Source organism: Leptonychotes weddellii, chromosome X (genome assembly GCF_054177405.1).
Source record: "Leptonychotes weddellii isolate Sample4059 chromosome X, ASM5417740v2, whole genome shotgun sequence".
Classification (NCBI taxonomy): domain Eukaryota; kingdom Metazoa; phylum Chordata; class Mammalia; order Carnivora; family Phocidae; genus Leptonychotes; species Leptonychotes weddellii.
Window position 1 is genome coordinate 94,220,991 of NC_138385.1, and position 24,283 is coordinate 94,245,273.

The 24,283-nt window shown below is 47.3% G+C and overlaps 1 protein-coding gene across 4 annotated transcripts in view; it reads left to right on the top strand.

Annotated features, from left to right (window-relative positions):
* The window catches only part of RAI2 (retinoic acid induced 2), a 61,088-nt gene that overhangs the window by 14,311 nt on the left and 22,494 nt on the right, over positions 1 to 24,283 (top strand). The window contains exon 2 of one of the 4 annotated variants that reach the window (XM_081809105.1): positions 18,261 to 18,425. The exons of the other annotated variants lie outside the window; for them this stretch is intronic. The gene's annotated coding sequence lies outside the window, so the exon portion shown is untranslated. The remainder of the gene's footprint in view (positions 1 to 18,260; positions 18,426 to 24,283) is intronic. 4 annotated transcript variants of the gene reach the window in all.

Here is a 24,283-nt window from a genome sequence, read left to right on the forward strand (position 1 = left end):
TATTTTAGAGAGTGAGCTTGCAAGCCAGGAGGAGGGGCAGAGGCAGAGGGAGAGGGAGAGAATCTCCAGCAGACTCTGTGCTAAGCATGGAGCCCGACGCAGGGCTTGATCCCACGACCCTGAGATCACAACCTGAGCTGAAATCAAGAGTTGGAAGCTTCATTGACTGCACCACCCAGGCGCCCCCGCCCTGTTCCTTTTTCACCACTTCCATGGATGGCGTGAAGAACTTCACCTTCCCCAAATCCACAATGGAGCTGAAGCACCTGGTCAAGAACTTAATATATGTGCTCTCACCTAAACCACAGAGTAATGTTTAGAAATAGCTACTTTCTTTTACAGATGAGGAAGTGATCTTATGATGCTGAGTGGCCCAGATCATAATGAGTCTTGTTAGCCCTGAGAAAGAACTTGGACTTTATCCTGAACAGTTCCATAGAGGCCAGTGACATTATCTAGTCTCTGCGTTTGGTTTTTTGTCCTAGTGGAGAATGAACTGGGGCAGGAGGGAAAGAAGACCAGAAAAAGGGCTCTGTTGCAGTAATCCCGGAGAGCAGTGACCTTGAACTGAAGCCGCATGGTGGCAGAGGCAAGTGGTTGGATTGTAGAAGTGTTTAGGAGGCCGACTGTGGGATTCAGTAATGGCTGGTAGGTGGAGTAAATGATGATAACACCCTGGTTTCTGTAGTTTAGGACCCTTGATGGGTCCGGGAACTCAGGATAGGGGAGAGATTGGGTATCTGGGCCCTCCCTCCCTTTGCAGTCAGGCAAGTAGGCAGGCAATCTTGGCACTGGCCCACGTAATCATCTTGAGCCCGCAATCCTGAAGGGAATGTGTTGAAAACAGTGAATGGGCCAAAAAATGGGGGAGAAAAGGAAAACCTGACAGATATTGTCAACAGCCAGAGCACCTTCAGTCGGCAGCTTTAAATACACTTTCCAAATGCACGTACTTTAAATAGGCCAGAATTTGTAAGCAGTGGTGGTGGGGGGCACGGAGTAATTTTGCCAGTTCAGGCCTTGACTGGGCCCAGCTGGAGGAGAGGGGTTTGGCTAGTGGCCTGCCACTAGGGTGACCAACTGTCCTCATTTGCCCAGGATTGGGAGGTTTCCTGAGATATGAGACTTTCAGCTTTAAAACCTGGGCAGTCCTGGGCAAACTGGGATGAGCTGGTCATTCCACTTGCCAGGGGAGGTGTCTCAACATGGACAGCTGGGCCGATTGGGGCCAAAGAAGTGAAGACTCAGTTCTTCCTGGGGACTCGGTATGGTGATGCCACCACAGAGCAGAAAGGGAGCTTGGGAATGGAAAAGGCAAGGATGTATCCCAAGCCCTTTCAGATAGCTTCTCTGGGTCCAAATCAAAGTCTTCTCTTAAAGTAAGAGCCTGGGAACTACATTCTGCTTTTCCGGAAACTAGTCTGTGCCGCATCGTCCTTGTAGCGCCCCCTCCCCCCCCTTCCGATCCTAGGGATTCACTGGGACATTTCGAGTGAATTTCAGGTGAATGAACAAATTCTTTGGTTCTGCCAGCATTTGGGACTCGCAGGTCCTTAATCGGACGTGCAAATATTTTAAACTGGGTCCTAGGTGGGCAGAGCAGTTTCTTTACTTAATGCGTTCCTACATCCTTGAAATCGTGGTTAGAAAAAGACTTTATTTTTTTTGTTAACGGCAGCAAAATGCAAAATCATTTGTAGCGGTAGACCATTCGGATCTTCATTTGCAAAGGAACCATAGCCCTCCATTATTCATAAGTCTTTTGAAACCAAATGACAAATTTTTTTGTCTTCAAAAGCTTCCCATCCCCACCCCCACCACAAGCATGTCTCTTGCAAAATAAACCTCAGTAAATAAGCAGACAACATGTTGTAAATGGTAGGACAGAGGAGCACTTGGAATAGAAAGCTAATGAAATGGCTTTTTTCTGTGAAGTCCTGGCCTGGTGCAAGCCTCCAGCTCCATCCAGAAACGCAGAGAGAAACAGAGGGCGAGGTGACAACACTCATTCTCGTGGTGGGCAGCTGCAGCAGGAATAAGGAGGGGTTCGGTGCAGGGAAATAAAAGACAAAAGGGAAAATAGAGGGAGAGGTGAAAAAAGTAAGGTTTAGATTCTTCTGGCCACATGGCTCAGGTAGTGAAGGAGCGAGAAAGGCCCCAAATGGAACTTGGGTCTTTGGAAAGAGCCTCCAACAGTACCCTGTCCTCTAATGAGTCTGAGAGTGAAAACGAGCTTTGTCATTTCTCTGTGCCCTTCTGTATCCCTTTATGAGGAGTGGATATTAGTTATATCTGCAGTATATTCTTACCCAAGCATAAAGGACATAGTGGGTAAAAGCTTAAATAATAGTATCAGCATTTTAAAAAGGTTTTGTATTTCACATACATTTTAAATAGGTTGGAATTTTTAAGCAGTGGGGGGATAGGGTTTATTCGTTACTTGGTAACGTTTGATTTTTAATGGCAGCTGTACCAGCTATATGGATGGGAGAAGTCCTAAAAATTCTCCATCACAGATTTTTATTTTCAGGTTTTGGTCTAAAATCCTAGCATACATACAGAAAAGTGCACGTGCTGTTAAGCGTCCAGCTTGAAGAATTTTCACAAACAGCACACCCAAGTCACCAGCACCCCGATGGAGACAGGGGCCACACCAGCCCCCCAGAAGCCCCCTCCCCACATCCTCTCCATTACCTCTCCCCAGCAGTAACCACTGTCCTTCAACAGTGTAGATTAGTTGTGTCTCACACAGAATTTTTCATTCGTAGCCTTATGTATGAGTATCCCCCCGTAAAAAAAGTCCTTGTAATTTTTTTTAGGGAGGAGGGCAGAAATTTTGCAATGGTTTCCTTTCTCCGGCTGCTCTGAATTAGGCCTGTTAAACAGGAAGTTTCTGAGCTGGGTCCCTACTCGTGTAGGGTTTGGGGCAGGCTGGTCTCTGCTGCCCAGGACGATGCCCAGGCTGTGAGCCAATAGCCTGCCCTTGGCGTCACCTCTGCCAAAGGCAGCCACCACGCTTGCCTTATCTGGCCCATTAAAGCCTCTGTCCGATCTTGCAAAGACATGTGTCTAGAAGCATTGAAGACAGGACAACAAAATGGCTGAGAGTTCCCTGAACGTATTGGCCTTCTGGAAAAGAAGGTCAGTCACGACCATTAAAACAGCATAGCCAACGAGCTCCTTTTTTTCCACCTTGCAAATGAGAGTGCAATTGATTAATTTCGCTTCCTCCCAGGCTTCTTCGAAGTTTTCGACGTGCTTTCTGCCCCCTTTTCTTGCTGCAGGAAGCAAGAAGTATGAATGGGGGAATAAAGCTATGGAACATACATCGTCATGTGTCTGGAGCAGCATCAGAAAAGGACTTATTTGTTCTCCTGGGCTGTGTAGTGCCGAGTGATTGAATGCTCGCCAAGCTGTCAGTTTTATGAAACAAATTCCCTAACCCCCTTGGCCCAGAGCTTTGCTCAGCCTGAGATGGAAAAGAAATAACTTTTAATAGAAAACTCATTGCTAAAATTGAAGATAAGATTTCAGAGTTACTTCTCTCCTAAGAATAAGATGAAATATTGAAGAAAGCATTTGATGGGGGACTCTTTAGGGAACCTTATTTCTCAGTTCTTGCTTAGCAAACTATGTTAATAAAAATATTTAGATCTTCGTGATGCATAATGCATTTTTATTCCTAGTGAGCTAGCCTGTTTGTATACACAGATGTTTCCTGTGGTCCTTCTATCATTGCTTCTGCTTTTTCTGAAACAATATTTCTAGCCGGAAACAGAATCTTATGTTAAGAACCTAAGCCCCTCACAGACCCTGTTGGTTTGAGTGAGGGTATTTTTATTGCTAGATTTGGGGGAGGGGGTGGTGGGAATCTTCTTTTATTCAAAAACACAGAGAACGCTTTGAATAAAAAGATAATGCAATGAATCCACTGTATGGAGGCATTATTAGACAATTCTTCCTTGGCTTCTAAATTAGACCTGGCCAGTTCATCCAGGCACATTCATTACTGAAGGGCTGGCCGGCTTTTTAGTCTCCGTTCTCACTGTCAAAGCCGCCGTGAGTAATGCCTGCCCTTTCATACAAACCTTAGGTGTGTTCGACTAGGTTTTACAGATTTTTCCAAAGCATTGTTCTCACAGAGCTGCAGTTTCCTTCCCAGCACCAGGAACACTGTGGCAAACGCGGCTCACCAGCCCAGTTGCTCTGCCACTCTTAGGAGCACGTGGAAATCAATTAAAAATAAAATCTGTAGGCCAGTTGTGCTAAGGAAGGAAATGAGGTTTTACACATCAGCACTTTTCAGAAAAACAAAACAAAAAAACCTATCTTAATTGAAAAATGGCACAATGCCCTAGTGAAAAATTAAGCTTCAGGATTCAGTCCTTAATATCTCAGTGATGAGTGTGTATTTCCTCCTGTGGCTGCCCCTATGAGTGAATTCTGAAAGAATCAGGCAGTGTGTTGAAATAAGATATCACTCGGCGTGACTGTTGGAGTGAGGCATCGCCCTGTCTGGCTGACTTGTCAGTTGCTGCCTAAATGCCAGGACAGGAAGGTTCTGGTTCTTTGGAGTTTTCTTTTCTTTGACATTTTAGTAGATTTTGTTTCTCTATGATAATAAAAGTAGTACATACTTATTTGAGGAAGTTTATAAATTTAGAAAGGCAACAAGAAGTGAATAAATACCATTTGTAATCCTGCCACCCAGAGATCACCACTATCAATGACTTAGGTTCCTATCCTTAAAAGTCTTTTTTGCCTGTACATATCTCCTTTCTCTTCTCCAGGAGTTTGGAAGGTGTATTCCACCAATTGGCTTCCCCCTCCCCCCAGACTTCTGTTAACATACATTTCTGTAGTTATTAACATCAAGAATGAAAAGGTATCTATTTTATTACCTCTCGTGTGTGACAAAAATTTTCGGGATATTCACTCCTCCCTGTTTCACTGTCCCCGACACTCCCCACCAAGTCTCGTTCACTGCCATATCCCCAGCACCTAGAACAGCACCTGGCACCCAGCCATTGCTTAGGAAATACCGTTGAAGCAATGACCGAATGGTGAGACTTTATCCTCACATGACGTCCAGGACATGAGCACTGACCCCTGAGGCCAACCTCTTTCCCCCTTCCTTTGCTGCCTCTCCCAAGAAGTCCAATGAAGCCGTAGGTTCCACTGCTTTCTGCTGGAGCTGCTTTCCCTGAATTTCCATGTGGGGAGGCAGTGAGAGGTGAAGCACCCAGCCTCGAGTCAAACAGACCAAATTCCCAGGTCTTCAGATCACTACATAATGGGGCACGTGTCTTCATCTCTCTGGGCGGCAAATGGGCAGTGGTGAAACTTGCCTGGCAAGGAGAATGTCAAGTATGCATGGTGCCTGGTACCCAGAAGGGATCCAAGATCTAGTGGCATTGTTCCTGCATCTCTCTCCAATCACAGCATAAATAAAGAGCCCTTGGGGGTCCTGGACATTTTCTTTTCGCGTTTCCAATTGTGTCATCTGATGAGTACAGGAGAGTTTCTAATGGGTTACTTTATGCTTCTGTGCCAAGTAAATCAGAAATGGCGAAGAATCAGGTGATCTCTCTAGTAATCTGCGCTCCCCCCTGCTGTCGCATGCACTTCCCTTGCCACACGGGGCTCATTGCATTGTAATTGTGTATCCGCAGAGCTGACTCTCTGACTGTGCAGTGAATGCGCATTCCATCTTGGTATCCTCAGCCGGAGACCCCCAGCACTGTAACCGAGGAGCCACTCAATATGTATTTGTTGAATGAATGAATGAATGACTGAATGAATGAGTAGTATCATTTTGTACCCATCTTGCCTTATCTCAGCGGTTATCTGTGGGCTTTCTGCCATCTCCTAGATGACAAAAGCACACCAAACCATACAGTTCAGTCTCTAGCCTTCTGAATGTCTGCATTAAAATGTGAGCTTCTGATAGACAGACACGTAAGTATTGGTTCTGAAAAGTGCCAGCTTAAGTGGGGGAGGATATTCCCTCTTAGTTCCTACCACCAAGTCCATAGGTTCGTTGGCTGGCAGATCAGGTTCCTTAGGAGAAGAGGAGTGACAATGTGTGCACAGCAAAGCTCCTGTCTGCAGCTTTTAGTTTGAGTTATATGTGTGTTGGCATCTCTTTCACACAGAATCTGATGAGTTGGCATTTATTTTTGACAGCATCTCAAATCTTGTGAAAGTCAGAGCTGGGGGCTGGTGTTGTTTTTTTAGTAATATCTCAGATGGTGGCAGGATAACCTTGATAGTAAAAAAAAAAGAAAGGTTTAAAAAGATGTCTTCCTAGAGTTCCTCCAGAAAACTAAAAGCTCAGCAAAGAAGAGCTTCAGAACTTCTCAGAGCAAAGACTTCCTTGAACGTTGGCTTTTTGTAGGCTGCACACAAATAAATACACAAACACATAGTCGCCAAGGTGTGTTTCCTCCTCTCATTGACCATGGCAGCACCTGCTGGTTAGTCCCCCACACCTGTTTTGTTCATCTTCCCAGACTACATTTCCCAGCCTCCCTTGCCGCTTTAACTGTGGCCATGTGACTGGGTTCCGCCTGATAGGATAGGAGTGGAAATGATGTGCGTACTCTGGTCCGAGCAGAAAGGCTTTCCAGGTTTTCCTCCATGCTCTTTGCTCATCCGCTGGCTGTCTGGGATGGAGCAAAGTCCCAGGGTAACCTTGGAAGGTGGCAGAGGCTTCTCTGCCTGGGGAGGATCATTGCATGAAATAGAAGTGCCTCATCTGGAGCGCCCACCTTAGACTGTTACAGAAACAAGAAATAAGCTTGAAGCAATTTGTTAGGCAGCCTGTCCTACCTTAACAAAGTCATACTCCTTGGATGTTTAAAAAAAAAAAAAAAAGTAGCTGGACAGTTTTCAAAGGCCTTTTATGTGCCAGGAATTGTTTATGTTAATAATAATCCCCTCAGTAGACCTACAAAGTCGCCCTCATTTTACAGCTATAGCTACAACTCCAAGTGGGAAGGGGGTGAGTATTTTGTCCGCCATGGTGGCTCCAGGGTTGGCACAGAGGGTGGAATTGAGGCATGTTGATAATGGAGGACAAGAAGGCCCAATAAGGTGGTCGCATACCGAGGGCCCACAGCTGGAAAATGCTGGACCCGCTATTTCATCCAAGTCCACCTGGCTTCGAGGTCCAGCTGCCTCTGAGTATCTATAACCCGAGATTTTAAAAAGAATGGGTGAGGAGCCAGTGATGGGCCCTTAGAAAAAAACATTTTCGTCTCTCATCTTGTATTTCTGAATGGAAAAAGTGACATATTAAAAATGAAAACATCGACATTTCCGTAACAGAGAAAGGAACAACCCTCCGTAAGCTTATCAGAGAAAACTGGTGCAAGCTTGGTTTTATTCTGAAAGTTCTTAACCTCTACACCCAGTCAACAAAAATTAGGTCACTTTGTGTATAGAAAATTCATATTCTCTCCTGCCACATGATTTTGTTACTTATTTTTCCCTTAAATAATTTCCTTGGACATTATTTCCACATCAGGACATACCATTCTGTGTCATCCTTTGCAACAACTAGTACGTGTAACTAGTCTGTGTAACGATCTGCGGTAATTAACCAGTTTCCTCTCGGTTGTCATTCAGGTTGTTTCCAGTCTTTATAACGCGCAAGAGCTGTGATCAGCATGCTCGTGTGTATCTCTAGGGTAGAATCCTAAGAGGGCAATGGTGAGCACGCCAACAGGCATGTGTCACTGTCCTCCAAATGTGGACACCTATTGCTGCAGAAAGTCCAGATGGTCAACAGATACTGAAATGGACTCGATGGGTTTAGTTCTTCAAGTCAAGGTAACAAAGAGCAGTGGAAGAAAGGGCTTCTAGACTCTCATTCAAAGTGTTGCAGAAAGGCTCTGTGCCGTGGCAAAGATTAACAGTAAGGAGGCCCTGGCGTCCCAGCTGGAGGGGATGGCTCCTTCACGCTCTTGGCCGGTCTCTCTGCAGCGCCCTGCAGCGAGAGCAGTGTTGTCGGGAAGGCCGGGGCTGATCTGCGCCCCAGGGAAGACACTGGCCCACACTAAGGAGAGAAGCAAGGCTTCCTTCCAGAGGAGGGGCCGGTGGCCAGTAGGCCAGAGAGAAAGAGGAGGAAGGTGTATGGATGTCACTCAAGGTTCTTGCTAGGGCTGAAGCTGAAGGTTGCGGGACACTCAGTCCTCGGAACCGGGCGTACACCTGACGTGCCTGGACCGCTCTCGGGGCGAGCGGGCGGTTGCCCGCAGATGTCTCTGTCCGTGGGCACAGCTGTGTGAGCTCTGAGATGTCCCCGCGCATGAGGGATATTGGCAGAATGATGGCGAGGATGATGACGATGCTGATGACAGTGGCGGGGGTTGGCAGTGGGAAGAGGGAGATGATTACTCACCCAGACAGTGCTGGCACACTGAGAGCTGAACCTTCGAGAAGAGCTGCCTTCCGTGTGTGTGTGTGTACACGCACATGCGTTGTGACGTGGTCGTGTATGCGCATGTGATGTATATGTGTCGTGGGTAGTGAACGCGTGATGTGTGTAGGGCTGTGTGTGTGACAGTGGATGTGTGCGAGTGTGTGGATATGTCTGAAGGGGTGAGGGGCGCTGATTAAATCCCCTGAGGCCCTCATGTGGCCTACCAGAGGCTTTACGCTGCTCACGTTGGGTTTTGCCTCCTGTATTCCTCTTGACCATTTTCTCCCTTAGGGAGCCAAGCTCTAGGGAAACACTTAAGGTTCCGCCGATCATCTCATTACCTGGCAGACTTAGAGAGAGGGCAGCCGTGTTCTCTAGAGCTATCTTATTTTACCTTATTACCCTTTTTACTTATTTTTCTATTTTACTTTTTATTGGGGTATATGTACAGTTAAAGGTGCACGGAGTGTACAGATCTTAAGTGCTGATACACCCATGTGACTACCTCTCAGTTCAAAATAGAATCCATTTCCAGCGTCCCATAAAGCTCCCTCGAGCCCTTTCCCAGTAGATATCCCCCAAAGACAACCACAATTCTGACTTCTGTCTCCATAGATTAATTTTGTCTCTTCTAGAATTTCATAGAAATGGAACCATGCAGTATATGGTCTTTTGTGCCTGGCTGCTTTCACTTAGCACAATGCTTCTGAGATCCGTCCATGTTGCCGCGTGTATCAGCAGTTCGTGTCTTCCTGCTGCTGTGTAGTATCTTATTGTATGGATGAATCACAGTTTGTTTATCCATTCTCCTGCTGACGGACATCTGGGTGGTTTCCAGTTTGGGGCTATTGCAAATAAAGCTGCTACGAACATTCTTGAACATGTCTTTTGGTGGCCATATGTAGAGCTGTCTTAATGTTGCCTATGATAACATTTGACAAAGATAGAGCTTGCAAAAATCACACAACAACAAAGCCCCCAACTTACTCCAGCAAGTTTCCCAGAAGAATGAAGCAGTTGACTTGAAGCGGCTTGTCTTGAATCTGACTACTTCCCTTCCTTTGGGAGAAAAGGGCATAACATGGGGGAGAGTGGCGGGCTCTCTGGGACTTGGAGCCCTCCCGCAAAACAGACGTCATCTCTGAGGATTGCAGTATTTATGAAGCCAGGTTTCCCAGTGTAAAAATGAACTCCTTGGGGGTAAACTGGGGCCATTGGGACGGCCACTGGCTACCGCACTCTATGGCTTGTGATTTGGGCTCCAACGCCAAGATTTTCCCATTGGGAGTCCCAGTAAGGCTGGGTGCACACAACTTGGAAAGACGCCCAGTTTACCTTGAGGGAGCTCAGACTCTGGGAAACTCTGGCCTCTTGCCTGACCCTGGGACACCAGGATGGATTTCAGGGAGTGAAGAAAAAGGAACAGGGGCGCCTGGGTGGCTCAGTTGGTTAAGCGACTGCCTTCGGCTCAGGTCATGATCCTGGAGTCCCAGGATCGAGTCCTGCATCGGGCTCCCTGCTCAGCGGGGAGTCTGCTGCTCCCTCTGACCCTCCCCCCCTCTCATGTGCTCTCTCTCTCTCTCAAATAAATAAATAAAATCATAAAAAAAAAAAAAAGAAAAGAAAGAGGAACAAACGGGGTTGCACCCACATGGTGGTCATTTTCAGACTCTTTGGTGTCTGTAGCACCTAAACCCTTGACCTTCTCTCTAAGGAAGCTCTGGGGACTGACCCTGTGGCCTTGGCACTCACTCCACCTGCCTGTGCACTCACTGCCACCCTCTTCGGTTCTCGGCCACAAGATGTTCGTGCTGGCCCTGGAAGCATGCTTGGCACAGGTCTTGGGCAGGCAAGAGGTGCTGGTGTTTCTGCCCCCACGGGCAGCCCCTAAGCAGTGCCACAGTGGAGTTGGGAGATGGGCACCCCAGCTAACCACCCCTCCCCTCTTGGCAGGGATAGCTCTGAGGTGAACTCGCAGAAGAACTGAGCCCTGGCTGCCCATAGCAGGCACCTGCTTGAATGGCTACCTGCCCTTCTGGGCTCACTTCCCCACCCCCACGCTGGAGCTACCTGGGACCCTCTCCTACACAAACTGTCTGCACTTGAGTCTTTGTCTCAGGGTCTGCTTTTGCGGGCTTCCCAGACAAAGCCGTGCTCCTCCCCAAGAAAAATGCTCTTTGGCGCATACGTTGATTCTGTCTGGGAGTTCTGCAAATTCCATGGCACCTTTTGCATCATCCACTCGGGGGTTCAGCAAGGCCACTGCCAGCTATATTTGCTGTGGAGAAGTTTGGGATCCGTGGCTGCCCCAAGGGAGGACAGTTACAAATAGTATTTAACTGTCAAGCCGCAGTGAAGACAGACGGCCTTCGTCCCATTGCTCCCTGGCAGTGTCGCTCCCAATACTGCGTACGATGGACGTGACCCTACAGGAAGGTGTGGGTTAATGAAATCATTGAAGACCCCCACCGGGGGTGGGAGTGGGTTGGGGGGTGGGCATTACTCTTTAAGGAGATTGCAAGAAGCTATTCTGTAGCCCTGAGGAAAATGGCTTATTGTAAAATAGAATGTGAAGAAGAAAAGACAAAAATTATATCTCTGCCATGATAGGTTGTTTCCTGAAAAAATAAAACAATAAAACCAAATAAGTCATTTTGATTTGTTGGGGGCATGTGAGTCCTGAATGACTTTTTCCTTCTGTTTTTGGTTTTCCAAAATGTGGCTGTGATGTAGGTGTGAACATTTTGAAAAGAATTCTAAAATGAATCGTTTTGGGGAGAAGAATCAATGCACAGAGCACTTTGCCCAGTGTCTTTCTAATCTTTGCTTGGAGGGGTGTTTTCCCACAGAAGTTAAGCAGGGGAACATAGGGAAGGTGGGGCTTGGGGCAGAGGGCTATCATCAGATATAGCACTTGATGATTTGAGTTTGAATTTGTGGTTCTGGAAGAGTAAACACATGGACCTATCTCCGTGGGGCTGGGGCATCCTCAGGCCTCCAGCATTTGGGGAAGGGCAGGTTGTCAGCCTGCAGGTGCAGGTGGTGGTTCGTCAGTGGGGAGGGCACAGCTGAGGCAGTGCGTGCGTGCGTGTGCGTGCGTGTGCGTGTGCGTGCGTGCGTGCGTGTGTGTGTGTGTGTGTATGTTGGGGGGGATTTGAGGGCACAGATGGATTTGCTCCTCCAGGGTCGGTCGGGATGGTGGAGCCAGGTGTTCTGGGTTCTGAGGACTGACTCCCTTCTGTCTGGTTCTCCTCACCACCCCACATATTTAGAAGCATACAAGCTGTTTAAGTTACATTCTATTAATCCTTCCCCAGGGCTATATTTGCCTGGCTTGATCAGCATACCACCACACGCATTTTCTAATCGTTTTTGCTGTTTCACTGATTGCAGAATTAGAAGCCTCCCCTGTCTGGTAAAAGTAGGTCAGGGAAGTTCCTGACTTCGCTAGGCGGCTAATAGATTTCTGAATGGCAGCGTGCAGGGCGCCTGCATGTGACATTTGAGCAGAAGAACAATGGTGATCACTCACTGCCGCTCTCAAGCCTGAGTCATTCTCTTCCGCGGCGGGAGCCAGCGCGTGTGGGCCGAGGTGTCACACACCTCAGGTGCTGCTGCCCAGGGGCAGGGAGCACCTTTATCAGGGCCTGACCCCTCCGGGTCGCCTCTCCCCGCGGCCTTCTGCCAGTGCCCTTTCCCGGCACCTCTCCCTCCCTCTTGTGTGCTCCTCCCGTGGGATGGCCGCACACATCCTGGGCCATCCGGCCTCCCCTCCCAGAAGCGGCCTCGGCTTGGCCGGTGCACCTGCTCCCAAACTTCCTTCTTCCTCCTCCTGCTGTTGGACCTCTTCCCTGTTATTTCGCGCTTTAGGATACTGTTGGCTGTGCAGAACCCATAGAAAATGAAACTGCATAGCCTTACAATAAAACAGTTAAGCCTTTAGGTTGGCCCCAGGAAAAAGCAAATGGAATCAAACTATTAAGACCTAGACATTGTCAAATTCACCAAATGGCATTGCTACTGTCAAGTAATTATTTAGATAGGGCATGCTGTGGGTGTCTCTCTTGCTTGCTGTCTCTCCTTTTTTCTTTTCTTCAGTTTTTAAGATGAACAGTTTCTCTTTAGACCACTTCTTTCTTCTAGTTGCAGACAATGGCAATCCTAATCATGTCCGACCAAAACATATTGCTTGTGTGTGTTCATGTTTAATTTGAAAAATGACAACAGTGATTTCTTTGAAGTCTCCTACTCACCCAGAGCTACCCCACTATTGGAATATCCTAGAGGAGGAGAAAGAATAAATCAACATAAAATGATGTCATAAAATCCTCTTAAATAACAACCAGGTAGTAAATTAACATATACACGACCTTTGAAATGATCATGTACAGGGAAGTCGAATCCAGCAAACAGCTGGCTGGGTGCCTGCCCTTGACGAGTCAGCTGAGAGATACAGCTGCTGGAAAGATATTTGAGAGTGGGTCCTAAATGCAGAAAGCTGTCTTTTATTAAAAAAAAAAAAAAAGAAAGAAAGAAAAGAAAAAATCAGACCCTTCGTTTGACAGACCCTAATTTCATTGAGATTGACAGCATTGCCTTTGTCGAGCATACATTTAACAAATGAGATTGAACCACTACCCCACTCAGTTTCATCTAATTTAATTTGACAGCCAAAGCAGGTAGGTAGAGTAATGTACTTAGAGAGGAGGTAGGAGCGCTTTCCCGGGGTGAAACAGCAGGGCTTGCCGGATCAGGCTTAAGCGAGTTATCTCCTCTGTTCCTTTTGTATTTTTGTTTTTGTTTTGCCATCCACACATGAAGTTTTATTATTTTAAATTTCTAATTGAAGTAGAGTTGTCATACAATATTGTTTTACTTTCTAATTGACATATAAAGTATGTCTACTCACTTGACATATTTTATATGTCAATTAAAAGCTAATCTTAAATGTGCCATTTAATCAGTTTTTGCCATTATGTGCATTTGTATAGCCACCGTCTAAATCAAGATATAGGACATTTCCGTCTTGCAAAAAGTTCATTTCCCAATGAATATAATTGCCCCTCTCCTCGCAAGGTAACCACTGCCATGACTTCTAACGGTTTTTGTTACCTATTTTTGAACTCCATATAAAGTGTATCATGCAGTATGTCCTTTTGTGTCCGTTTTCCTTCACTTAATGGGAAATTCGTCCACATATCAGGAATTCATTATGTTACTGCTCTGTAATATTCCATTATATGAGGATAGCACAGCCTGTGTATTATTGATGGATGCTGGGTTGTTTCTGGTTTCCCTGTTACCTTTAGTTTTAACTTCTGTTTCTAGAAGTCTTTAGAAGGGCATCATGGAAATAAGCAAGGACGATATGCACCCCCAGGTGAACTTGTTTCAAACAGGCGGCAAAATGCACTCACTATTGTATAAGCAAGTGTCCTATATCCTGAATGAGGGGACTGTCTTGGGTCTTCTTCCACTGAGAATGAAGCCAGCCCCATATTCCCTCATCCCATTCCCCACAGAATTGTGGGGCAAGGAGGCCGCTTCATCACCTTGCCTCTTTTAACCCTGAGAGGGAGGGGAGAGAGGTGAGCAGGGCCTACGGCCAGTCATGTCGAGGTAGCGTGGCAACAGATGGGAAGGTGGGCCTGGGGCGGGGGGGTTCGAAGGCAGCTAGGAAGGGAGAGGAGGAGTTTCCCTCGGGAGTGCCTGTGTATCTGGCACCATGCCCACCTTTGGGCGGACTCAGGGACACAGTTTAAATTTAGGCATCCTTCCTGATCATTCTGACACCTTCCCATTTTCTGAGTCTGGGAAATAAAGCAACCATTCTTATCTCTCACAAAGAAGCTGACCAGGCAGTGCGGCTCGGGGAGGCATTTGTCATGGGGCAGAAACGGTGCTCAAAGGGTTGTCATCTTAGAAGGCCACCCCCTCCCTCCAGCTAATGGGTAAGGCGAGCAGCTGTACATACAGGTGTGGCAGGGCTGGGAACTTCTGGGCAAGGCAGGTCTGCAAGCCGCGTTTGATGGTGTGGAAGTGAAGGGAGAGGGTAAGACGTTTAACCTGCCCGTGGTCAGCCTGGGACTGTTGCCGGTTGAGCACTGAAAGTCTTGGGTCCTGGAGAGCCCCTCAGTCCAGGATGGTTGGTCACCCTGAAGGTTGGTCGCCTTTTCACACTCACTTATCTGTGCATTCCTTTAACAAATGTCAATGAACTTCCATCACACAGCAGGCACCTTGCAAGGTTGCGGGGTTTGAACGGTAATCAACAAGGCAGCAGCGATCCCTGCCCCGCTTCCAGAGTACATCCTCTAGAGAGAAAGGTGGGATTTAAGGAAGTGATTACAAGCCGGTGCAGTGCTGGCTTTGATAGAGATAATAAGGCGATGAGCGCTTAATTGGGAAAATACCGGAGGCTTGTGGAAGCAGGTGGGGAAGACAATCCGCTACCGGTTCTTTATCTCCTTGGCATATCCACAAAGTTCTAGACCTGCTCAGAAAAGCAATTTAGAGCAAACTCTGATGCATTCAGAACGGCGGTGGAACAAACAGGGTAGGGATCGGGGGTGACAAGAAAGTAGCCAGATTTAAGTCCACGTTTGTAAACAGGGCTATAGGAGTGAAAAGTTAGTGCCACATTCTCTGTGTGTTGTGTTACAACAGAACAGCATGTACTCCTCTAAGTATTTAAAACTAACCGACATGTGCTCTTGCCTAAGAGGCCCAGTTATTGTTGGTTTAAAAAAAAAAAAAAAAAGCCTTTTTAATGCATTAGAAGTATATGGCAGCTGTTGTAAGATCTGAAAGGCTACCCAAAGCACGTTCATTCACTCATTCATTTCACAGATACCTGTTGACATTAGTGCCCCTAAATATTTTACTTTCCACCTAGCCATCACACAGAGCCAACAAAACAAAACAAATCCCCCGAAACTAAAGCCCTTCTCTCCAGGGGAAGGTCCGAAATTTAGCCCAGTGTCAAAGATAGCCAAGCAGGACGAGTCTTGAATTTTAGAGTCTCTTTCTTGTATTCCTCAGCCTAGAGGGTGCCAGTGGCCTTTCCATAAGGTGTAACCTTTCACTGATGTCTGTAGAAAAGATAAGGGTAGAGGATTTTTCTAGAGAAAGGTTTTCATTATGTGTTAGAAACAGCGCGGATACGCATTGGGTCTGGTTTTTCTTCTTTCCCTACCTTTGCCTTTGTGCAGTTATAACAGAGATGATCCATCCAAAGCATTATTCTTCTATTGCATGGGTAGCAATGCACTGCCCACCTACTCTGAGCACTGACTCATTGGGTGTTCCCAATTATCACACAGCTCTTTCTAAGTCTTGCTTGTGACAGGTTAAGGGGGGACAATGACACCCTCCCCTAGACGACCTCCGAGCTTTCTTTCACAAGCAAGGAAGCAATAATGGAGACGTAGCCGAGAGGAAAGAAATGCCTCTTTCCTTTACAGTTTGACAATGCCTTCCTTTGTAGCTCGTTCAACATGCTTGTCCAGATTTATGATATTTTGCCATCTGGTTTATTTCTCTTGTTGTTTTGTATTGTTTTAAATATGCTCGAGGCCATCTTTGAGTCTTTTCTTAAAAAAAAAATACAAATTAAAAAAGCAAATCATATGAGTGTCATTTGAAGGTTAGGGATGAAAGAGAAGTTTAAATAGGACTTGGATCTTCCCTGTGAAGTTCAGTAGCTAAAAATAAAATTCTTTTTACTTTGTTGATTACGTAATAGAACACGGTTCTCAGATGTGAACTCTATGGAATGTCTCAGTTGTTTGGAGAATTCTTGTTTGGGTTTTCTTAAATGGTGGTGCAGGCGTTCTGTGAAATAATGGACTGGATTCGGTTAGTGATTGAGCACCTAGTAGGTGCTCGCCACTTTGCAGGCTGCTGCCGTGGGTCACTTTGCGATGCTGATGAGCTTTACCCAGAGGCAGGACTTGCTTTTCACTTGGTCTAACTTCATGTTCACTCTCTTAAGCCAGGTTTCTCTTTCTGAAGAAACATTTGTGCAGAAAGCAGCAGGGAGGGAATCTTTTTGTAAGATGAAAGGGTAGAGTTGGGTGGGGCAGTCTTTGTTTTAAAAAGAAAAGGTACCCTGGGTGCTGTGTGCTGTGTTCTGGGAAGCCATGAAATCCCAGTGACCTGGATAACTATGTTTAAACCATGCTCTTATTAAAACCAGCAGTCCTGGCTTTCCCAGACAAAGAGATTCTGAAACAATTTTGGAAATACATTCACAAGAGTGGAATTCATAAAAGGAACGGTACGACCAGCCGCTGCGCTGTGTAGACATAAAATTGGATGGGCAAAGGGGGCATTTCACAAGTATGGATTCAAAGCTTTTAGATGAGCTTGCCTAATTGGTAGTAGTGATGTAGAGCATCTTGCTGGAAGGAAAACAAACCTCGCATCTAAGAATGTTCTCTTCGATGTAAAAGCAGATGCATCTTCAAACAATGCTCGGGAAATATCTTGGTTAGGGATTTTGGAAACGATTTAAGGATCACGGGTTAGTGCCTGGCACTTGGTAAACTGCTGCACACAATTTAGAAATCTCGCCAAGGCGTTCCTAAGTCCAATTCCACTGACCTTACGATCACCTGGGGGGAGTTTGGGACCTGCGCAGCCTTGGACGCCGTCAGATGCGTTGAGTCAGGCTCTTGGGTGTCGGGCAGAGGATCCGTGTGCTCAGAGAGCACACAGAGGATCCTGCTCGGGAGGGCACGGTCTGTCTCTGCTGCTGATTCCCCCTTTCCTGTGCTGCCAGAGCCGACCACCCCCTGTGACAGAGTCATTCTGTCTTCAGGCGCGTTATTAGGACTAGTAATCAGGTTATGGTTGGTTTTTTTGACTGAGGGTCCATCTGTCTCTCTAGGGTGACAATGCCTGGTTCTGTTTTGCTCTTAGCTCATTTCATAGTTTAACTCTCAGAAAGTGACCTTCCTTCTGGGGATTTTGATGATTAGCCCAGTTTGAGAACTGCTGGCCGGGTCCATTTCTCTGGACAGGATCCTATCCATACCATCCCAGACAGTTTCCTGCCACACAGATGGCCACGAAACAGCATCTTGGCAAATGCCATTGACTCCGGATTGTAGGTTTATTCATTAGCTGAAGCCCAATTTTAAAATCCAGTCAACTATGATTCCTTCAAATGACTTCAAATCAAGTCACGTATAGTGCTTCTTAAGGCTGATTTTGTTTCTTATTATTCTACTGAGTGCTCAGGACAGCTGACTGCTCCTGGGTTGGTGGGCTGGAGCCGTAAATAGCTTTTGGATCCCTCGGGTGTCAGGATGGATAAAAGGATAAATGGCGAAAAGAGAATAAAAGGATGAAGGTCGGTGGGTGAGCAAACAGAAATTGGACAAGGCTCTACTCTCGTGTACACACCGCGAGAGGCCCTTTTACAACATCCCCTGCTGACTCTCACAGCATCTTTGTGGGGATGTCGCAAACCCCATATCACAAGAGGGAAAAGCAGGGTGATCGTCCCAGGTCGCAGAACCAGCATTCAACTGGGCCTTCAGAATTTTCTACACCACCTAGTTGCCCCACTCTCTTCTACCCCAAATCTGATCCTGAGTTTTCTTTTTTTTTAATCATCTGTCAAGAGCATTTTAGGGGCGCCTGGGTGGCTCAGTCGTTAAGCGTCTGCCTTCAGCTCAGGTCATGATCCCAGGATCCTGGGATCGAGCCCCGCATCGGGCTCCCTGCTCAGCGGGGAGCCTGCTTCTCCCTCTCCCACTCCCCTTGTGTTCCCTCTATCGCTGTGTCTCTCTCTGTCAAATAAATAAATCTTTTTTTTTTTTTTTTAAAGAGCATTTTAAATTTTCCTCTGTGCTGCCGTGGGGTCCAGCTTGGAGACCTGGTTCAGCCGCAGCTGGGCTCACAAGGTCCACTCACTTCTCCAGAGACCTCCATCCTCTTCTTGGAGAAATAGCATAGTTCTATTCTGATTTGGCATGCTTGAGAGCAATCAAAGGTAGGACCGCTCATTTCTGAATTATACATGGGTTTCCCTTCATCTGTAGAACGTAATTAAGAAAAAGGGCTCGAGGAATACCAAATTCTGAGCCAAGCATCTTAAGAAGCTGCCACAGGAATTGGGTATTAGCAGCCTCTGCTGTGTGCCATATGGGCCAGGGCTGCTCTTAGCTTCTCGGTGGGAGGGAGAGGCCCTGGTGCCAGGAGCCAGGAGTGAGAAACAGTGGGAGGGAAGGCTCTAGCCTTCTGCCCTTGAGATCTTGGAGAGGTGAAGCAGGATACAGGCTGACATTTCTCAGGGATTCCCAGACGGACCCTCCCTTGCTGGCCTCACCACCATTTTCATTAACTTTATGAAAGGTGGTCTCTGGACCACCAGGGTTACTCACCCTTAGCACTTCTGGCATTTGGAAGGAGATCATTCTTGGTCGTTGGGACTATCCTGTGCATCACAGGATGTTTAATAGATCTATGGCCTCCACCCACTAGCTGCCAATAGAAACCCCCTTCCCGGAGTTGTGGCAACAAAAAATGTCCCCCAGATGTTGCCAAATGTCCCCTTTGCAGCAGGGACAGAATTGCACCAGTTGAGAGCTATGGTAGCAACAGGAAAGGAAGGAGAGATCTGTGGCTGGGGGAGGAGCCCTGGGTTGGAAATGCTGGCGGGACCCCCCCAGTCCCCACTCCCCCCACCGTCCCTCAGGCCCATTGAGTGTGAGTCTTCACCACCTGGGGTTCCTTTAAGGAGTAAGGCCCCAGCTTTCCCATTTACCCTGTTTTCATGCCGCCTCCCTCCGCCTGTCCTCAGTGTGCAGTGTCGTGGCCTCGTTCGGACCCCAGCTCTGCCACCGAGTAGCGAGTCGCCCATTCTCTTCATGCTTCGTTTTTTTCATCTGTAAAGTAGCAACACTAATAGCATCTCCCTTGCAGGGTTGTTCGTGAGGATTGAATATTTATAAACATTTGAAAGGCTACCAGCACATGACAAGTACTTCGTAGAAGTGTTTTGTAAATAAAATGTAAGTAATCTGGATGGAGAACCTCTGTTAATACAGCCATTCACCAGATGTTATTGGGTGCTGACCAAAGCCCCATCCCTACCTTCCAGGGGCTCGGAGTTTGGCCACGAGCCAACAGTAACTTAGGTGTGTAAGTGAGTAGGGACGTTAGTAAGGAGCAGTGTCCTGGCCAGGCTCTCATACGTGGTCCCGGAGGAGCAGACACACCATCCAACCTTAGTGCCACATGCAGTGCTTTCTTACTCGTCATCAGTTGAAGGCGACTTCACCTTGCCGTCAACTCAACATTCCGCCTGACAGTGAAGCACTTCCTTCCCTCCTTCCTTCTTTCCTTTTCTTCTTTCCTCCTTTCCCTCCCTCCCTCCCTTCTGTTCTCCCTTCCTTCTTTTTTTTTTTTTTAAAGATTTTATTTATTTGAGAGAGAGAATGAGATAGAGAGAGAGAGAGCATGAGAGGGGGGAGGGTCAGAGGGAGAAGCAGACTCCCTGTTGAGCAGGGAGCCCGATGCGGGACTCGATCCCGGGACTCCAGGATCATGACCTGAGCCGAAGGCAGTCGCTTAACCAACTGAGCCACCCAGGCGCCCCATGTTCTCCCTTCGTTCTTACAAATGAATATTCATAGAGCACTGTCTGTGGACTGAGCATTATTCCAGTTGTTGGGGATACTGCAGTGAACATGGCAGAGGAGGAGTTTACATTCCAGGCAGGATGGAGGGAGACAGGCTATAAACAGTAAACAGAGGGAAAAAAGATAATTTGCAAATGGGATAGATGCTGAAAGAAAGACACACAGAGATTGATGTGAGGGAGAATCACTGGATGGAGGCGGGGGCTTACGGATGGTCATGGAATCTTCTCTCAGGAGGCTATTTTGAGTTGAGACTCAAAGGCTGAGAAGGAACCAGCCGCGGGGAGGTCGTTCCAAGCTGAGGAAAAGGCCAGTGCAAAGGCCCTGAGGCAGGAAAGAGCTTAGTTCCTTCCGGGAAAAGAAGTATTCTGTTGGAGGAGGAAAGTGGTAGGAGACAGGACTGGAAAGGGTTAAAGTGGGACCAGGTCAGAAGGGGCTTTGTAGGGCTTGGCTTTTACTTTAAAGTATGATGAGCAGCCATTGGCGAGTTTTATGCCGCTGAGTAAAACAATCTGTGTAATGTTTGAAATGAAGGAAGGAGTGGTCAGCTGTGTGGAATGCTGCTGGGATGGGTAAGATGAGGGCCGAGAGACTCTCTGCGTGGATCTGGCTGCGTGGGGGTCAGCGTGACCCCCGCGAGAGCGGCTGCCATGAAGGAGTGGGCAGCAGCTGCGCCCCCTGTCTTTTGGTTTTAGAACACACGATCTTACCAAGTAATAGGCATTTTCATTTGAAGGGATCAATGATCCGATCACACTTCTTCACACTGCTTTGTGGGCCTTCAGGGAATTACTTGGTGTTATTCTCTCTTCAGTGAAAGATTTACTGCTCTGGTCACAGTGATGGTGGTGGCGGTGATGTCCTCCACCACTGTGCGCCCACCATCAATCGCTTTGGTGACTTCCCAGCTGTGCGACAGTGCCAGCCCCGTCACATCAGCCTGTGAGCCATGCAGAGGGGTGACCCCAGCCTCCTCCGTGCCCTGTTCTGATGGCTGTCCTCTCTGTGGCCTTGCACTTCCAAAGTCCACCCATCTCCTCAACCTTGCCTGCACTTTTAAGCCCCAGAATGGCAGAAAATCCCTCAGAGTAAATCCTTAAAGAGGCATTTTGTCACAAAGCATATATAAACTTACACTTGGTGAAAAGTGACTGTAGAAAAAAGTATGTTTAGCACAAGCTTAAATATGACCGTGCTTTTTATGCGGCCTCCCGCGGCATTTTGGAACCCTGACATTTTTCCTGACTGATCATTCCCTTTGATTTTTTTTTTTTTTTTTTCCTACGCTGCTTTGATTTTGTAACACAAGAATAATATTTTTTCTGGACTAAGCGGTCTTACCCAGGGAATGTTTTAAAATGTAAAGATGATTCTATTTTCTCTTAAGTACCAAGAAGTCCAGACACATACAAACACATTTAATAGCTTCAGATGAGATAGTCTGACTAATTTTTAAAGGCATATTGGAAAAAGTTGCTCCCCTTAATTCCAGCCCCAAGTTCGGAGTCCCATTGTTTTTATGCTGTCGCGTGCACAGTGAAGCAGGTCCCCCATCACCTGCGTGGTAGAGACCCTGTCCTGAGAGGCAAGCCTTGGTTCTTGACAAATGGATTCGCCCTAATGTATTGTGTCTTCAAGATGGACTCAAAGGCGAATCCATCCCATTTTCAGAAAGGGAAGGTTTTTAACTCCCTCATGTTAAGTACGCATGTTCAGTGTGTTGGACAAAGCTCCAAAATGCTAGCACCTTTGTTCTTACTGGCTGGCAGGATTGGATCTGGTCATTAACCACATGGGGGCACATTTCGCAGTTAACTCCTTCTGAGGAGGTGGGGGCCGAAAGAGGGCTGCTCTGCTCAAAACCTGACATTAGGCATCAGGCACTGCCTTCCTGTGGCTTTGTAATGCCTTAGGCGCTGGCTGGCAGGACCTTTGTGCCTCCACCACTGCACTCTGGGGTCTAAGATGAGTTCGCATCTGAAAGTGTGCAAATCCCAAGCCCTAAAGAAAGAAAACCAAATATCGGCCTTGTCGGAGGGTACCCTCCTCCCACCTCCCCATGCCAGTGGGGTCCCAAGGGCACGGTCACCCTGGAGAGTCCAGTCTTTCGCTTCCTTTGCCCACCGATCTCTCTTCGATCAGAACTGCACGCACTTGGGAGAAAATCCAGCCAGGGCCTGCATTGTCTTGGGGTGATTCCAAGCAGTAGATTTTCTGGGTCAGTGGGTATGAATGCTTTTAAATTGCCCTTCAGAGATTTTTTTTTAACTAATTTTACTTCCATATCAGCAGACATTTGCTATGGTGCTGTTTTTACTCATCCATCCATCCATCTATCCATCCATCCGTTCATTTATCTATTCATTCACTTACTGATTCAGTGCCGAGACTGTATCCCAGGCACTGTGGACCCCTACACAAATACTAATCAATTCCTGCCCCCGATGGGGCTCGGTGGGTTTCCTCTGTCTCCGTGGAAAGAATTGAGGCTGTGTGTTTGGGCCTCTTGAGGACGGACCAGGATAAGCCCTCATTTGTGTTGGGAGGAAGGGGATCCAGACCTGGAGGTGGGGTTCTCAGCCCTGGCTGCACATTGGAATCACCTGAGGAACTCTAGCAAGTCCTAATGCCCAAGCCAACTGTGGAAGATTCTAATTTTATTGGTCTAGGTGTGGCCTGGGGATCCAGATCTTTCAAAGCTGTGCAGCCTGAGTTGATTGTCCCTCCACAACCCTTTATCCTGGGGAGTCTGGCCTAATGAAAACCCTCCATCAGGTCCCCAACTGCCTCTGCTCTTGACCTGATACTTGTCACTTCAGATTTGATGGCAGTTACTGCCCCCCTGCACATTTTGGCCACCATGGGCCATGGAAGGCCAATACCCTGCCAGGTTTAAAACTGCTGAGAAGAAAAGCCACCTCTTTTTCATCTTATTTATTATTTATAGTATAAAATGAAATTCTCACCTTATTTATTTAGCCTTCCACAGTGAGGGTCCTTTGGCTCCCTATCTTTTTATTTTAAGATTTTTTAATTTTTTTTTTTTTTCTGTGAACGAGACAGAGGGCAGGAGCAGGCGGAAGGGCAGAGGCAGAGGGAGAGGAAGAAGCGGACTCTCTGCTGAGCAAGGAGCCCGACACGGGGCTAAATCCCAGGACCCTGAGATCATGACCTGAGCCGAAGGCAGCTGCTTAAATGACGGAGCCACCCAGGCTCCCCTCCCTGTCTTTATCAGTAATAATTGCCAACCCCTATTGAGTGCTTACTGTGTGCCAGAAGCATTCTAAATGTTTTGCATGGTAGCACTTACCCCCTTTGACAAACAACGCTGAGGCATAAATACTGTTAGCGTTGGCATTGCGCACATGAGGACACTGAGACAGAGAGAGATTAAGAAACTTGCTCCTGCCCCAGGCGGGTCCATGGGGCATCTCTGCCCTATTTCGTCAAGTAGGGCTCCTCTCTACAAGTCAGTTTGGATTTGCTGGGCCTCCGCGCTGTGTTCTCTTTCTCATATGAGAAGTAGGGCGGATGAGTGAGGGTACACCTGCGAGGTCTGCCAGCGTCCCGACGCTTTCCCAATGGCGAGGAGCAGCTTGGGACAGAGGGCTTAGCGAGGAGTCATCCACCGGCTTCTCAGCCAACAGTTTGAGTCACTTCGGTTGCATCCACTGGACAGAGCTGCTTTGGTCTGGTGAGACGTAGCTGAAGTAACTGAAAGCAGATGGTTCTTACCTGCGCCAAGCACTGCCATTAGCCCTCTCCGTCTGCATACTTTCAGAATAGTCCTCCCGGCCGAGAGAAGCCTGGGGGGGATTCAGAAACAGCCAGAATTCATCTCTTTGAAAATACGTAGAACTTCTCATCTGCTTATTCTCCTGGGGGAAGTCAGAGGCTCTCGGAAGTCAGTAATTGTGAGCTCTTGAGTCATCATTTCTGCAGTTGTAACAGAGCCCAGTGTGGGGACGCGAGATGGAAACAGCACGTGGGTCTGTTGCCATAGACAAGGCGCAGAGTGGAGCGGCTGAAATCTCCTCCTGGAAGGAAGGGATTAGCCGGTCAAAGTGGAAAACAGATTTGAGAAATCCATTTACCCTGAAGGTTTAGTAGGGAATGCAGGTCAGACTTACTGTAATGTCTTTAGTCATGGCTCTGTCTCCTGGTTTTATCTTGGACCGGGCTCAGAGTTTCAAAAGAAAGGGGGAAT